Raw genomic sequence first — 15,679 nt, forward strand, 5'->3', positions numbered from 1 at the left:
AAAATGTCTAAAAGGCATTTAAAGCTTATATTAGAGGTGTGATGATAAGCTATACAAGCTATAAGTCAAAGTCCCACTATAGCGATCTAATCAACCTTGAGGCCCAGATTAAAGCTCTGGAGCTAGACCTATGTCAAAATGACAGTCCAGAGAAACATATGGAGCTCCTTTTGTTGAGAACTAGGTATAAGGAGCTCTCCACTGGTAAAATTGGAGAGCTCAAATCTTCTTTGGCTGAAACAGTCTTATTATGACCAAGGAGATAAGGCTGGCAAGCTTCTTGCATGGAGAATTAAAAAAATGCAATCTCACAGAGCTATGAATTCAATTCAACTAGAAAATGGAGACCATACGGTGGATCCAGTTGACATTAACTCTTCCTTTAGAACATTTTATGAATCCCTTCATCAATCAGAATCCCCAGGGCCCAGTATTTCAAAAGTGATCTGACAGGATTATCCTGGTCGGATTGGATTAAATCTAGATCTGATCTGAAAACTGGGTATTTCAACACAGATCCAGAGAATCCTGATCCTGAAGATCAGGATCCAGCTCTGGTAATCCAATCCTCCCTTGAATCCAGATAAAAGGCTGGATTTGGGTATTTCAAAACACAAGGCAGATATCTGGATCAACTTGATACCAAAATTTCAGGATCATTTGAATCCCACCTCAGAGGTGGATTTGACTTGGATTGACAAAGTCTCAGCTCCACTTCTCCCAGATATTGTTACTCAAGATGTTCATTACACTTAATCTAAAGTGTCAGTGTTGTACTTTTAACAAATAATTAAAGTAATTGTAAGAAATTTAAAACATAGTAAAATATTTTAATTTTATTTACATCACTGACCAAGGTATATACTATGAAAGCAATGCTATTACAATTTTGAGCAGTTTCAAGCACTTTATTCAAACTCCAATTACTTGAAAACCTTAAATGTATCAATGCAATTAAAGCATTTCCAAGGATTTCCAGCACTCGCCCTGTGTCCATGGCTGTGAGTGGACTCTGAAAGTAGAAGGTGTGTGAGTATCTTAATCCACAATCCCACATTGTGTTTATGTACACAACAACATGATATCATCACCAGCATTACTGTAGCATTCTGACACTTCTGAACAAACCATATAGTTAATACTCATACTGTGTAGCGTTATGTTTTCTAAGTACTGCAGCAGGTCTGTACACATGTAGCCTATTTATAAGTCTGCTGTGTTGCCAATGACGTGACGCTAACGACAGCCCGCTAGCTGCTTAACACACAAGTCAATGGAGCCGGGCTAGCTCCTGCTAGCACGGCCGCGGCTCAATTAGAGATCGCTACGGCCTGGTTTGAATAAGGTGACGATTCAAATAGTTGGCTTGCATGATATGTTGGTTGGCGTCCGTATGGTCTTTTAACCGCTGCACATTAGACGACGGTAAACTCAGACTTTTGACGTGAAAGTCGCGCTCTCAGCTACTCCTTTTGCGGAGTAGTCCGCCATGTTTTCAGATCGCGGAGGCGGGGACTTGAGATCTGGAAATCCGTATCCGGCCAGGTCGGGATCACGGTGATCCACCCTGCCAGTGTTTTGAAATACTCAGATAAAGTCAGCAGGATCACCGTGATCAATGACTGAGAAAAGGAGGATTTCATTATCCGGATTACTCTGATCCAGATTACAAGTTTTGAAATACTGGGCCCAGATGAAATACAGTTGCAGTCTGAATTTTTAGACAAACTAGACTTTCCAACTATGACAGATCATGATAAGACTAAACTGGACAAACGTTTAACGGTTGATGAAATGTTAGAAGCTGTGCGGAATATGAAAAGTGGAAAGACCCGAGGTCCGGATGGGATCCCTATAGAAATCTATAAATTGTTCCCAGATAAATTGCTCCCCCCTCTGCTAGAAATGTTTGAGGAAGCATATGAGTCAGAAATCCTAAATCCATCCTTACGAACTGCACTAATCACCCTGGTCCCAAAGCCTGGCAAACCACCTACAGAAAGGGGATCTTATCGTCCTCTATCTCTAATGTGTTGCGACACAAAAATACTCTGTAAAGCCTTAGCAAGGACACTAGAGAAGTATGTTCCATCCCTGATCCCCAATGACCAGAATGGTTTTGTTGTAGGACGCCAAGCATTCTTTAATATACGCAGAGTATTAAATATATTATATGAAAAGCGTGATGCTAAAGATAACGCAGTCCTGTCACTGGATGCCGAAAAGGCCTTCAACAGGATTTAATGGAAATATCTGATGGAGGTTCTGGCAAGATTTGGATTGGGCGACAGTTATCTTAAATGGTTGAAGCTCCTGTATACAAATACATGCCGAGATATTGACAAACAACCAGATATCCCAACCATTTAGATTACACAGGCAGGCGACAAGGCTGCCCCCTGTCCCCTCTCTTATTTTTGTTTTCTATTGAGCCATTAGCTCAGGCCATCAGGCAACACCCAAGAATCCTAGGGGTGAAAATAGAAGAAACAGAGCATATAATTTCACTTTTTCAGATGATATTATTATTTATTTGTCCAATCTGGCATCATCTATACCAACACTAGTCTTATAGAATCTTTTGTGAAATTTTTCTGGATGTAAATCCACCATTTTGCTTTTGAATAAGAATGAGAGACAAAACCCACAGATTATATGCCCTTCTCAGCTTGTCAAAAGGGTTTTACATACTTGGGGGTCAATATTGTTCCAGAAATTGAAAATATTGTCGCCTCTAATTATGATCCTAACGTACAGTCTGTTACTGAATCTCTGAATAGATGGATGCCTATGCCCATATCCATGTTAGGCCACATTAATGTTCTTAAAATTTCAATTTTGCCAAAATTTCTTAATTTATTTCAATCTATTCCTCTCCCACTTTCACAATCCTTTTTTTGTAAACTCAGAAAGCTGTTCTCAAATTTTATATGGAGTAACAGGCGTCCAAGACTACGGCTCTCCCTATTGTATCTTCCCTATGTGGTGGTCCCTTATTTACAATGGTACTACTGGGCAGCACAGTTGCATACAGCAATGTTTTATGTCTCTCCCCCGGATCCTCCAGCATGGCTAACTATTGAATGTACTACAACATCAGGTCTACCTCTTCAGTCATATTTTTATTCTACTCATGTTAAAAAACTTAAGAGGCAGACAAAAAACCCATGCCTAAACAGGGAATGCACCCAAACTCTCTCAGTTTTGACGGGAATCTAATGACCTTTGATCAATTGGTCTGTAAATATGATATACCTAGAAATCACTTCTTTAAATACTTGCAGTTAAGGAGCTTCATAAAATCGCAGACTCACTCCCTGGATAGACCTTCCATGTCAGCTATAGAGAAGTTTATTGTAAGTAATAAGGATGCTCGAGGTCAGCTGTCAGTATTGTATAGTATGGTATGATCCAAATCGAAGGACAATTCCCACTGTAGACTCAATGCATGGAGAAATGATGTAGAAGTAAACATTACAGAAAATGAGTGGGAAAATGCTTGTTTAAAGGCACAAATGCAGACTATAAACACAGCACTAAAACTCATACAATACATGGAATTCCGTCTGCGAAACTACACACTTGACCAATGAAATTGTTTGCTTTGTATGATGTCACTTCCCACCTCATCATACAAAGCAAATGATTTAGCTGATAAAATGAGGGAAAGATTAATCATTCTGGTGTCCCAGCACCCTATTTTCATTTCATTTAAAAAAAACTGGCGGAGGTTATCCCGGACCCGTATGGCCTCATGTGAACCGTGGTTTCCCTGCAGAGGCCTGAGGTTACACAGGGTGGGCTCGGGGTCATTATCACCATCATCATCATCACCTGTGACATCCCCTTCATCCTGGTGGTCTCCATCACTTGGACGCAGGTAATTGCACAACACGCAGGTGGTTTTGATGACCTGATCCATTGTGCTGGGCTTGAGCTGCATCCTCCGCTGGTAGACCTTCCAACATTGGCTCAGGATGCCAAACGCATTCTCAGATATGCGGCGTGCTCAAGATAGAGGGTAATTGAAGATGCGCTTATCCTCGGGGAGGTGTTTTCCCGCATATGGCTTTATGATGTAGGTCTTCAGGGGGAAAGCATCGTCTGCCACAATGGCAAAAGGGAGGTCTCCGAGCTGTGGTGCAGACTGAAGTGGAGCAGGGAGTGGCACATTCAGGGCACCTGCTTCAAGAGCCCTAACAAGAGCAGATTTGGCAAAAATGCCGCAGGCGCAGTTGCTGCTGTAGGCCCCAATATCCACAGCCAGGAATCTGTAGTCAGCATCCACGAGGGCAAGGAGTACAATCGAGAATGTCCCCTTGTAATTCCTGTAGGTGGAGCCTGAATGAGCCGGTTTTTGAATGACAACATGTTTGCCTTCCAGTGCTCCCAGACAATTGGGGAAGTTCCATCTTTCTCTGAATTGCTGCGCCGTGTTTCTCCAGTTCTCCTCTGTGGGCACCGGCATGTATTGGCCCTTGAGCTGCTCCCAGATCAGTCGACAGGTTTCTTTAACTATTCCAGCAACCGTCAAGTCGAGTCTTTCAAAAGTGTTAGTCAAGTAAGTCTCAAGTCCTCAAATTTGCGACTCGAGTCCGACTAGAGTCAAGTCATGTGACTCGAGTCACCCACCTCTGCCATTTTCTGTCAGATAATGAACCGCAACTTTTTTCGTTTGGTGCGAAATTAGAACAAAAGAATGCGAACATTTCGCACCGGACTCAGTGTGCATGCTTTACATGTGGAAAATTGCCACACGGATATTCTGCAAATCCGTGCCCCATTTTCGTATCACGTGTGAAGCGGCTTTTACACAGGCCACAGCATTCTGGGTTCCAAGGTCCTGTAGTCCTCTGAGAACAGTTGACAGTTCTATGTGATTTTTTTTGCCATGTCTGATGTTATGTGCCCAGCAGGGGCAGAGGGTTTTGTTTTCTTTCTCCCTCTCTCCTCTCTGTCTCTCCCTCCCCTAGTATTCCTTCAGGTGCTGACATGGGCTGCACCTGAGAGGCCATGAAGCCACCGCCCACTGATGCAATGACTTCTGGAGTGGCAAATTCCCTGTCTGGAAGCCCAATAAAAGGGGAGCCTGGCTGAGGCACTCTCCCTCTCATTTTGCATTTTGCCCTCACACAATACAGATACTCTGGCAGAATTTGTTTTGGGGTGATTTTTGAAGTTATGTGGTGGGAGAAAGGTGTTAGGTAAGTTGGGGTGCCCTATACATCTCATCACGTAGTTAACTCTGTCTAAAAACACTAGTTTAGCGGTGGATGAATGCCACTTGTGTATTGTTTTGAGAGTTGTTTTGAACAATCTTTTATTAGAGAAGACAGACAGGTTTTTGTTTTGTGTTTTGAATAAGAATTAGTATTAGTATAGGCCTTAATTTGTTTTATTGATTTCATTGCTTTGGCACTTCACCTCCCTCCTTCCCTCCCCCACATTAGTAAACCTCCGCAAGTTGTGTGTTAAGTCCACCATCAATAAATCATTTTTCTTTAACCATTTTCCTTGTCTCATCTCAAGTCTTGATTTGTCTTGTTGCCGTTCCCTGTTCCCCCTGGACGTAACAAAGGGACGTAACACAAATGGGGGCTCGTCTGGGATCTTTTTTCCCCTGAGCTAAAAGACAGTCAAGAATTTTGATGAGTCATTGTTTTCGGTGCCGTGTTTGAGAATGGGTTTTGAGTTGCAGGACTTTATTGACAATACTAGTTTTGATAAGCTAGAGTTATGCCGCAAGGATGATTTACTGGCTATTGCAGCACACTTTAATATTTAAGTGCAAAAGTATGGTGTTAAAAGGGAAATCAAAAACAAAGTATTGGAGAAGCTAATTGAGTTAAATGTTCTCACAGTCCCTGTGGACCCTACCAAGCCTAGGGCCTGAGTTTCTCTCGATGTTGTTCCTTCTGCTGCAGGGGTTTTCTCTCCTAGAGATGACAAAGTTGAGCCGGTTACACTGACAACACCTCCAGCAGATATGGCTGAAGGTGGGGCTGCTCCTGCTACTTTGCCTCATTTTGAGCCTTTCTTTCTAGAGTCCCATGGATCCAGTATGAATGCCAGACTCAGGGTTCGCCTAGCTCGCCTTCAGCTGGAGGCACAGGAAAAGGAGAGTGTGCTTAAGGCAGATTATGACCTCTGACTACAGGTACACACGCTTGAAATAGAAGCTGAAAAGGAAGTCAAATTACGGCAGCTTGAACTAGAGGCCCTGAGAATTTCTTCTGGTCGGACATCACCATATTCAGAGACATTTGCACATACAAACTATACCAGGCAAGTTTTTGATGTTGGTTAAAATGTAGCTTTGGTGCCAACATTTCAGGAGTCAGAGGTCGACTCCTACCTCAATGCATTTGAAAGAATTGCTACTGCATTAGACTGGCCTAAAGACATGTGGCACATCGTACTTCACTGCAAGCTAGTAGGCAAAGCACAAGAGGTGGTATCATCTCTCCCTTTAGAGGAAAGCTTGCAATATGATGTGCTTAAAGAATCAATTTTGCGTGCTTATGAGCTTGTGCCAGAGGCCAACAGGCAGAAATTCAGGATCCATTAAAAGCCTAGTGGACAAACCTTTGTTGAGTTTGCACAAGAAAAAGGGGTTCTCTTTGATAAATGGTGTGCTGCTACTGATGTTAAAGCCAGTTTTGAATCCCTTCGTCAGTTAATGCTACCGGAAGATTTTAAGAATGCTTTGCTAGAGAAAATGGTGGTGTTCTTGAATGAGCAAAAAGTGACTACTTGGTCTAAAGCTGCTGTCTTGGCTGATGAATTTGTTTTAACCCACAAAAATGTGTTTGTGTCCTCCTCCCACCCAGAAAGGGTTTCAGCATCATGTCATGTGAGACCCATTTGGGGCTATCCTCCTTTTGAGAAGGCTAAGGGCCCACGTGAGGCCCATGAATGCTTGTGGGTACAGTGTTATCAACACAGAAGTTTATGTAGTCCGTTATGCAGCCTGTTAAACTGTCGATGTCCTCCCCATGAGAAACGCAGTTCTTCCCACACAGTTCAGTCAAAACAGTCCCTCAGAGCCTCTTCAGACTCCTCAGTCCATGTCTTAACTATGTGGGTTTCCAGTGGTTGCCTGTTAACCAGGGGCTTGTACACAGGCAGGAGATGCACCAGGTTGTGGTCAGATCTTCCCAGGGGAGGGAGGGGGGATAAGTTGTATGCCTCTTTGCTGTTGGCATACACGGCACCCAGGTCTCGTCCTCTTCAGCTCGCGGGGGACATCGGGCAGCTCGAGTGGCTGCACCGCGGCACTACTGAGGGCCAACAGCTGATCCTTACTGTAAACAATAGGGCTGCGTACAGTTTCCCCGGACACGGGGGAAAACAGCGAAAAAAGCAGTATTAAGACCAGAGCAATAAAAACAACTCTGGTCTCCATACTGCCTGAAGAAAACTAAAGCTGGGAATCAGTTTCTTTTAATGATCATGTGTGCCCTGGTAAAGTTTTTCTCGTTGTTTGGTCTGCCAAAGGTGGTTCAAACTGACCAAAGTACCAATTTCAAACCAAAGCTGTTTGCTCAGGCCTTGAAATCTTTAGGCGTTAAAGACTAGACTGACATATTCAACTAGACAAGCTCTCTGCTCCTGCCCCCTATCTGACACTAGGGGGTGGAGAGGAGGGAATAGCAAGTTAACAAGGTGGAGGGATGACATCCTCTCTTATATTGCCTACTTCTCATAGTAATCCTGTTAATATGGTAAGAGAGATAGCATTACTTGTACAGGTGCTCTCATCTGTCAGCAGCAGTGGTAGGGAACCAAGTACATTTACTCAAGTACTGCAAAAATTTCGAGGTACTAAGACTTTAATAGAGCATTTGAATTTATGCAACATTTACACTTCTACTGGGGCTTAATTTGTCCAGGATCCAGGACCCCACATTGGGACTAACAGCTATTGAATAGGATGGTGAAATGAGTATGACTAAATTAGGGGTGCATGTACTAAAGGTGTGAATCTGTCCATACTACTGAAACGGCAAGTAAGTCGATAGAAAGACAGAACAGTCACTCTGTTTGGTTTCTAGCCTGCTTGCTTTTTGTGGCAAATAAAACTTTTTGTCCAGAGACGAATGCAGGATTTTTTTTCCAATATTCTTTAAAGCATAACTACCGTTTTTTACAACCTGGACCTTATTTCTAGCAAAATATATGATCATTTACTCACCCAGATAACTTTGGTGTCATTTGAAGTTGTTCGGACGAAATTAGATCCAGTGTAGCGCCGATATATCCATATAATGCGAGTGACGGGGCATCGACACACAGCCTCTATATAACGCATTATCTGCCACGAAACTAGTTCATTTCACCAATATTGTGTTGTTAAGTGTGTATCACTCACACACTTTGGGTTCACACCCAAAAAGGTGGCACTCAGAGATGAAGAGGCACTGAAAGACGATGCTGGTGCAGCTAGCACAGTGGGCCCACTCGCTACCAGAACAGAGGATCCTCTCCCACTCAGTGACTCCCCAGAAGAACAACGTGAAGTTGAGGCCGAGTGCTCCGAAGACGCAGCAGGTGCTGAGGTAACGTTAGCTGCTACTGCTGCTAGCACAAGTGACTTGCCGGCTGGTTGGACAACGTAGCAGGTGGGCGAATGGAAAGACCGTAAGTTATGTAGGCCTTGTGGTTGGTTGTGGTCTTAGAGAGAGCACCCGCCGTGGTGCTGTTTGGCTTGTTGTAGGCTGTCTGTCAGCATCCGCCGTGGTGCTTTTTTCAATTTGAGAGATGGCCTGTTTGCACGGTTAGGCGAATGTGCTTTGTGTATGTGTTCAATGATGCATCTGTCTGATCGTATTTGCTGTAGATGGATGGTTAAATAATGTCACACGATCGGTCATACTGCAGGCTCTCATTTGCAAGTGCACTGATTGCGTGCCAGTCTCCATAGGCTATACCTGGCATTTATTCAGTTGATTGCTCTTGTAAGTGCGCCAGATTGGTACCAGTTATTGTCGTGTCTACATTGTAGCTAATGCACAACTTTGCCTCTCCTTGTTATTAAACAACGTGCATCCAAACAACTTTAGCCAATGCAACCTCCTATGTCAGGGTTGCATCACGAATACTATAGCATATCGGATTATCAGAAATTGTTAAGTGTGTGCGTGTGTGTGTTGTCATGTAGGCTATAGACTGATTGTCTTGGCTTGCATCCATGAAATATTGTAATGTGCCTACTGCATATTGAGAAAATTTAGATCGGTATTGCGCAACAATCGTGAGATGGGGACCCCCCCGAATATTGATGAGTATTTCGCACACTGACCGTATCTACAATGCTCCGTTGCCGTCCACATCTGTATTTGCTTTGTCGTACATGAGGGCTCCTAGTCCAGTCCAACACTCCCTCATAGTTGCACAGAATTTAAGGTTGTGATCTTCCAAAAATATAGATCCTGCTTCCCAAGTACAAACAGCACCTCTCTGTCTTCTGCTCTAGGTATATGAAGGTAATAACAGTGGCAACAATCCAACACAGTGTCTGATCATTCTTGCTTCAAACAGATGACTTCTTTTCAATGCTATATTATTTATCTCCTCCCTCCTCAAAGGTAATATCTGGAAGAGCATGCATAATTCAGGGTAAATCAGGACTTAGATTACTGTCACATGAAAGCGGTTTAATGCTGTTAATGTGACTGCCTCATCATTTTCCGCATCGCTCCTGGAGGAGACTGTTGCCAAGAGGAGTGAAATGCTGTAAACATGCTGGTTGTGGTGTCATTTCTTTTTTTTATATATGCAGCATTCATTTTAACATTGCTGGTCAGAATCTGAGGCTCTGCTGTTCATCCAGATAAAAAATAACTGGCTCCCTGTTGAACTGTGTTAGAAGTAAGTAACTGTGTCTCTATCATAGCTGTGTTTTTTCCTGTGACAGTTTTGCTATCTTACCCCAACACCTTATTTTGAGTACAACTCCAGCTGGCCCTCGTTTACAGCAGGCTGACAGATACAGCTGTTTCACATACAGAAGAAAGTGCAGCCTCACCACTCAGAACTCCAATGCATAGGAGCACATGCCCTGTTAGCTTCCCCTTTACTGTCTCCCATCAGCGTTTGGAAAAGATCTTAATGCCTTGATTTTGCTATATAACCCCTACATTGTCCAGAGGCCCCATCTACAGATTCTGAAATTACGTATGCTTCTGTGTAAACTCTAAGATCACCCAGTGCTCACTTACTGGCCGCAAAATGACTTAATGTCAAACAGACTGGCAAAGCATTCTTTGACAATTCTAACTGAACATCTCTCAAATTATTCCATGACAGAATCCCTGTTACAGATGATAAGTAGAGTTATTGTTTAAATCATCAATCATGGAAAATTTGGGGAAAAAATCAAAGAATTCATGTCACAGCATGGTTATTGTCGTTCTTTGCAGATGTAAGCGATGCTTACCTGTCAGCCATAGCTGTGGAGACAGAAGATGGCATGCAGCATAATGTTGGATGTGTTGTCGGAGTGCAGGTGGTTTCTGATGGAAGTTTAAAATGTGGTAGTTTGTTACATTTAAGGACCTGCCTTTATATGTGAGTGTAATTTATTTCTTTATTATTATTAGTATTTTATTACTTTATTGGACTGTGTTGTTTGTTGTAGGTGTACAGGGTGTGGCTGAAGGAGGTCAGCAGTCTGGAGATGGAGGACTTTCCCCTTGATGATTATTTAGGGTCCGGCCCCATGCCAGATTTACTTAATTCCAAGGACATGTCAATGTTCCTCCTGGGGGGGGGCACAATAAGCGTTTAATTTAAAAACTTTAAAGATACCTACAAAATCAACAGTATATGCTACAGTTTTGAAACTTTCACCAAACTGTAGCCCCAATACTGCTGAAACTTTAGTCCGCTTAAACTCATTACAAATTATGAAGTCCATCACTCAGTTTTTTTCAAAACCTCCTCCCACAATTTTTGCTCAATTGTCACCAAACTTGCTCGGATTTTTGATTTATCAAAAATTAAGCCTACAGTGCATCAAAATGTTTGACTGTAAACAGTACTGTAAACATATACTATCAAATTCTTGCTAAATACATTTTCAATCTTCCTGAAAAAAATTGAGAAAATTTTGGAGTCATGGTTGATGGAGTTTGGAAAATATCCGAATTTTATCTAAAAAACTGAATTTTTGAGAACATTTTGAATTCTGCTCTCATGGGAACAGCTGGAGTCAATGTAAGAGTGGCATTTTTAAACATCAGATTTTCTCTTATGAAGCAAAACACTTTAAAATAAAAACAAATGACCAACATTTCCATGCTGTCAAGATGCAATTTATGTATTATCAGATTTTTGTTCAGGTAACAGAATTTCTGACATTTTGACCATTTTTGAAATCTGCCTTGACAACAGCTGCCCGGACAGTGACTCCCTGAGTCGATAAGTGAAGCTACACAGCAGGTCTCACTTCCAGCCAATTAGCTCAGTGAGTTAGGCGCTGGTGCTTGGTGTCAGGGATTGTGGGTTCAAGACCCAGCAAGGATGATGATGATGACCGATCAAAATGTCAGACGTCCTAAACATGAAACACAAGACAATTGTCCTGATGGTGGCATTGCAGCAAGCCTCTAAATTAAATAAAAACAAATAGCTTAAACTGGACCATGGACGAAAGCTAACCAAATTTTGCACAAAGGTCCAGTCTCATGCCAGATCACCTCAGCTGTAAACCCAAGCCAATAGTCCTGATGGTGGTGCTACAGCAAGCGTCTAAAGTTCAAAACTTTGAAAATTCATAACAAATCAACCATACTTGCTACAGCTTCAGAACTTTTATCAAACTGTAGCCTCAATATTGAAGACATTTTTTGTTAAAAAATTATGAAGTACATCACTCAGTTTTTTTTTCAAAAACTGTAAAACTTCTTAAACCTATTTCCTCTCTCCTCCTTTGATTTATCAAAAATTGAGCCTCAAAAACTGAATTTTTCACAGCATTTTACATTTTTCTTTCATGTGAACAATTGGAGTCAATGTAATAATGACATAGCTAAACATCAGTTATTCACTTATGGAGCAAATCAATCATTTTTAAAATGACCAACATCTCCATGCTGCAATATGTGTATTTTCAGATTTTTGTCTTGATAACTGAATTTTTTACAGTGGTTTCAAATCTGCCTGCACAACAGTGAATGGCTTACTCAGTTCGTGAAGCCACTGTTGTATTGCCACTTGCCAATTAGCTCAGAGCGATAGATGACAGTCTTTGGTTCCCGAAGCTGTGGGTTCAAGCGTCAAGTGGTCCAAAATGAACATTGTTGTCAACTGTCTTGTCTTCCTATTCTCCTGTTTGTTGCTCAGAATTGCCTAAATTTGCCAAAAATAGCCCGGACCCGACCCATCGCTGCGCAGCGGCTATAATATTAGATATTGTATTTTGTTTCCCCTTAGTCTCATGTAACGTCACAGACTCCCGCGAGATTACAGTGTGTGACCGAACACACAGGAGAAAGCAATGAACAGGCATACACTGAAATTGAAATTGGAGCCCAGACTGTGAAATTCAAAATAGACACTGGCGCACAAATTAATGCCATCCCGGAACACATGTTCAAAAAACTGTTTAAAGATGTCACAGTGAAGCCAGCCACCCAAAAACTCACCACTTATGGAGGGGAACTACTGGCAGTGAAGGGCACCTGCAGCCTGTTATGTAAACACAAAGACAATTCCATGATGCTCAAATTCTACATAGTTGACACAAAAGCACCCCCCATCTTAGGGTTGAGAGCCAGTCTGGAGCCTAATAAAACTGATACTGGCAGTAACTGAGGAGGACAAAGAGCCCGACACAGATTCACAGAGCCTTCTCAAGGAATATGCCGATGTTTTCCAGGGCATAGGAGGGTTCCCAGGGGAGTGCAACCTCCATGTCGACCCAAGCGCCACACCGGTGGTATATCCACTGCGCAGAGTTCCCATTGCACTTCGAGATAGACTGAAACAGGAACTCTACAGGATGGAGGCAAGCAACATCATCTGCAGAGTGACAGAACCCACAAAATGGGTCAACGCCCTTGTAGTTGTGGAAAAGCCCCAGACAGGAAAGCTGAGAGTCTGCCTGGACCCGAGGGACCTCAACAAGGCAATACAAAGACCACACTATCCGTTACTGACCTTAGAAGACGTCACCACCAAGCTGGCTGGAGCACGCTACTTCAGCGTCCTCGACGCCAGGGGTCCGTTTCACAAAGCAGGTTCAACAAACTCTGAGTCTAACCTTGAACTCTGAGTTGATCTACTCTGAGATAGAAAACTCTGAGTTTTCGGTTCCAGAACAGCTGATTTGAGTTAGTTTGATCAACTCGGAGTAGTTTCACCTGGAGTTAAGCGCGTGCGCCACAAGTCTAAAAAGACAGCATCAATGGAGCCTCGATTCGACGAGTCACCATGGCAACGGGGAAGAGGAGGGCTACGTTTTTCACCCCACTGGGCGTTTCAGGGCGAGGCACACTTTTCTGACCGCTCTGCATACAGTTGCCTTGCTCAAGTGCTCTGCATCTCCGACGTTGTATAAAAAAACTCCCTATTCAAAAAAAAAAAAAGAAAACACGCAGCGCAACACACAATATCTGCTGGGATGTGAGAGCATGACTTCTGTTGGTAATGTTGGAAATGTAAGGGCGGATTAGGTTGTGCATGTAAATGATGGACTGTGACGTGAAACGGTACCGCTCAAAAAGATAATTGTCTGGAAATGCAAGAACATCTATGCGCGGTCTGATAATTATCTCCCGACGAATATTTAATTCTCTGCGCAGTAATGCTGCACCTTCATCCACGGGATCATTATCAAAAGGACATGCCATGGTAGTGAAAATAGTCGCCACCTAATATAACTTCTAATGTCGCCTACTGACTGATTTTTGCAATGATTTTCTCAAAAAACAGACGGCAGAACTATATTACGCCAAAACTCGCCTGCTGACTGAATGAATGAGGAAATCAAATACCGTGTGTGGCTGAAAGAGGGCGGAGACAGAGAGAAACTCGAGGTTTGTTGAGGAAAACCTGGTCCCGACCAGGTTAGGTTCATAGAGCATGTTACCATGGTAACTGACCGAGAGCTTAAGTTACCTCTCTCTGTGAAACAGGCTGGAGTTACCCCTCCTTCTCTGGTTTGAGTTACCTCCCTTTGTGAAACGGAAAACTCAGAGTTTCCCTCATTTCAGGGTTAACAGACTCAGAGTTTTCACTAAACCTGCTTTGTGAAACGGACCCCAGGTCTGGCTATTGGGCCATAAAGCTGAACACTGAGTCGTCCCTGTTAACAACGTTTAACACCCCTTTCGGCAGGTATAGGTTCCTGAGGCTGCCCTTTGGGATCAACTCGGCCCAGGATGAGTTCCAGAGGCGGGTCGACGAAACATACGAAGGCCTCAGTGGCGTAGCTGCATAGTCGATGACATCCTGGTCTTCGGGAGATCAAAGCAGGAACATGACGACAATCTCAAGGCCATGCTAAGACACACAAGAGAGAGAGGGGTGAGGCTTAATCCCGACAAATGCCAAATATGTGGTCAGCTACTTTGGCCACATGCTCTCACGCGAAGGTGTCAAACCAGACCCACGAAAAATAAAGGCAAACCAGGAAATGCAGCCACCCACAAGCAAAGGGGAGCTCGAAACCATCCTGGGGATGATCAATTACCTAGCCCGGTTTGCACCACATCTTTCCAAGGTAAATGCACCCCTGCGACACCTCTTAAAGCAAGACAGTGAGTTCGTATGGGACAGCAACCATGACAAAGTGTTCATGCAGATGAAAGAACTGATATCACATCACCCCGTACTCGCCTATTTCGACCCTCAGAAAGAGCTGAGACTTCAAGTGGATGCCTCGAAATGCGGCCTGGGTGCTGTGATGCACCAGGAGGGACGGCCCATCGCATATGCTTCCAAGTCACTCAACAGCACCGAAGAAAATTACGCGTAGATTGAAAGAGAATTATACGCAGTACTTTTCGGGTGCAAGCGTTTCCATGAGTACATGTACGGGCGCAAAGTGACTGTAGAATCTGATCACAAGCCCTTAGAAGCAATCCTCCGAAAACCCCTAGCCGCAGCACCACCACGGCTACAGAGGATGATTCTGCAGCTCCAAAAGTACAGCATTCACATCATCCACCGCCCGGGGAAAGATATACCAGTGGCTGACACCCTGTCCCGTAAGTCCATTGAGCACCAGGACAACAGCCTGAAAGAAAGCATGGAAGCACAGGTACACACGCTCATCAGCAGCGTCCCAGTGAGCGATAACAAACTGCTGGAGATCAAAGAGGCGACAGCACAAGACACACAGCTCATTGCACTCAATAGAGCCATAAAGGATGGATGGCCTGACGAAAGCCCACTCAATATCCAGGAATACTGGAACCACAGAGATGAAATCTCTGAAATTGAAGGAATTCTCTTCAAAGGTGAGAAAATCATAGTCCCTCAAAGACTCAGAAAAAACATGATCCAGCATATTCACACAGGACACATGGGCATTGAGAAGAGTTAAAACAGAACTTGAGATCTCCTCTTCTGGCCCGGAATGGGGAAACAGATCGAAGCAGAAATAGAACAATGCAACATATGCCAAGAAAGACGCAGGGCAAACACAAAAGAGCCCCTGTCATCACACAACATA

This window comes from Pagrus pagrus, assembly GCF_965226575.1.
Source record: "Pagrus pagrus genome assembly, chromosome: 6".
NCBI classification, from domain to species: domain Eukaryota; kingdom Metazoa; phylum Chordata; class Actinopteri; order Spariformes; family Sparidae; genus Pagrus; species Pagrus pagrus.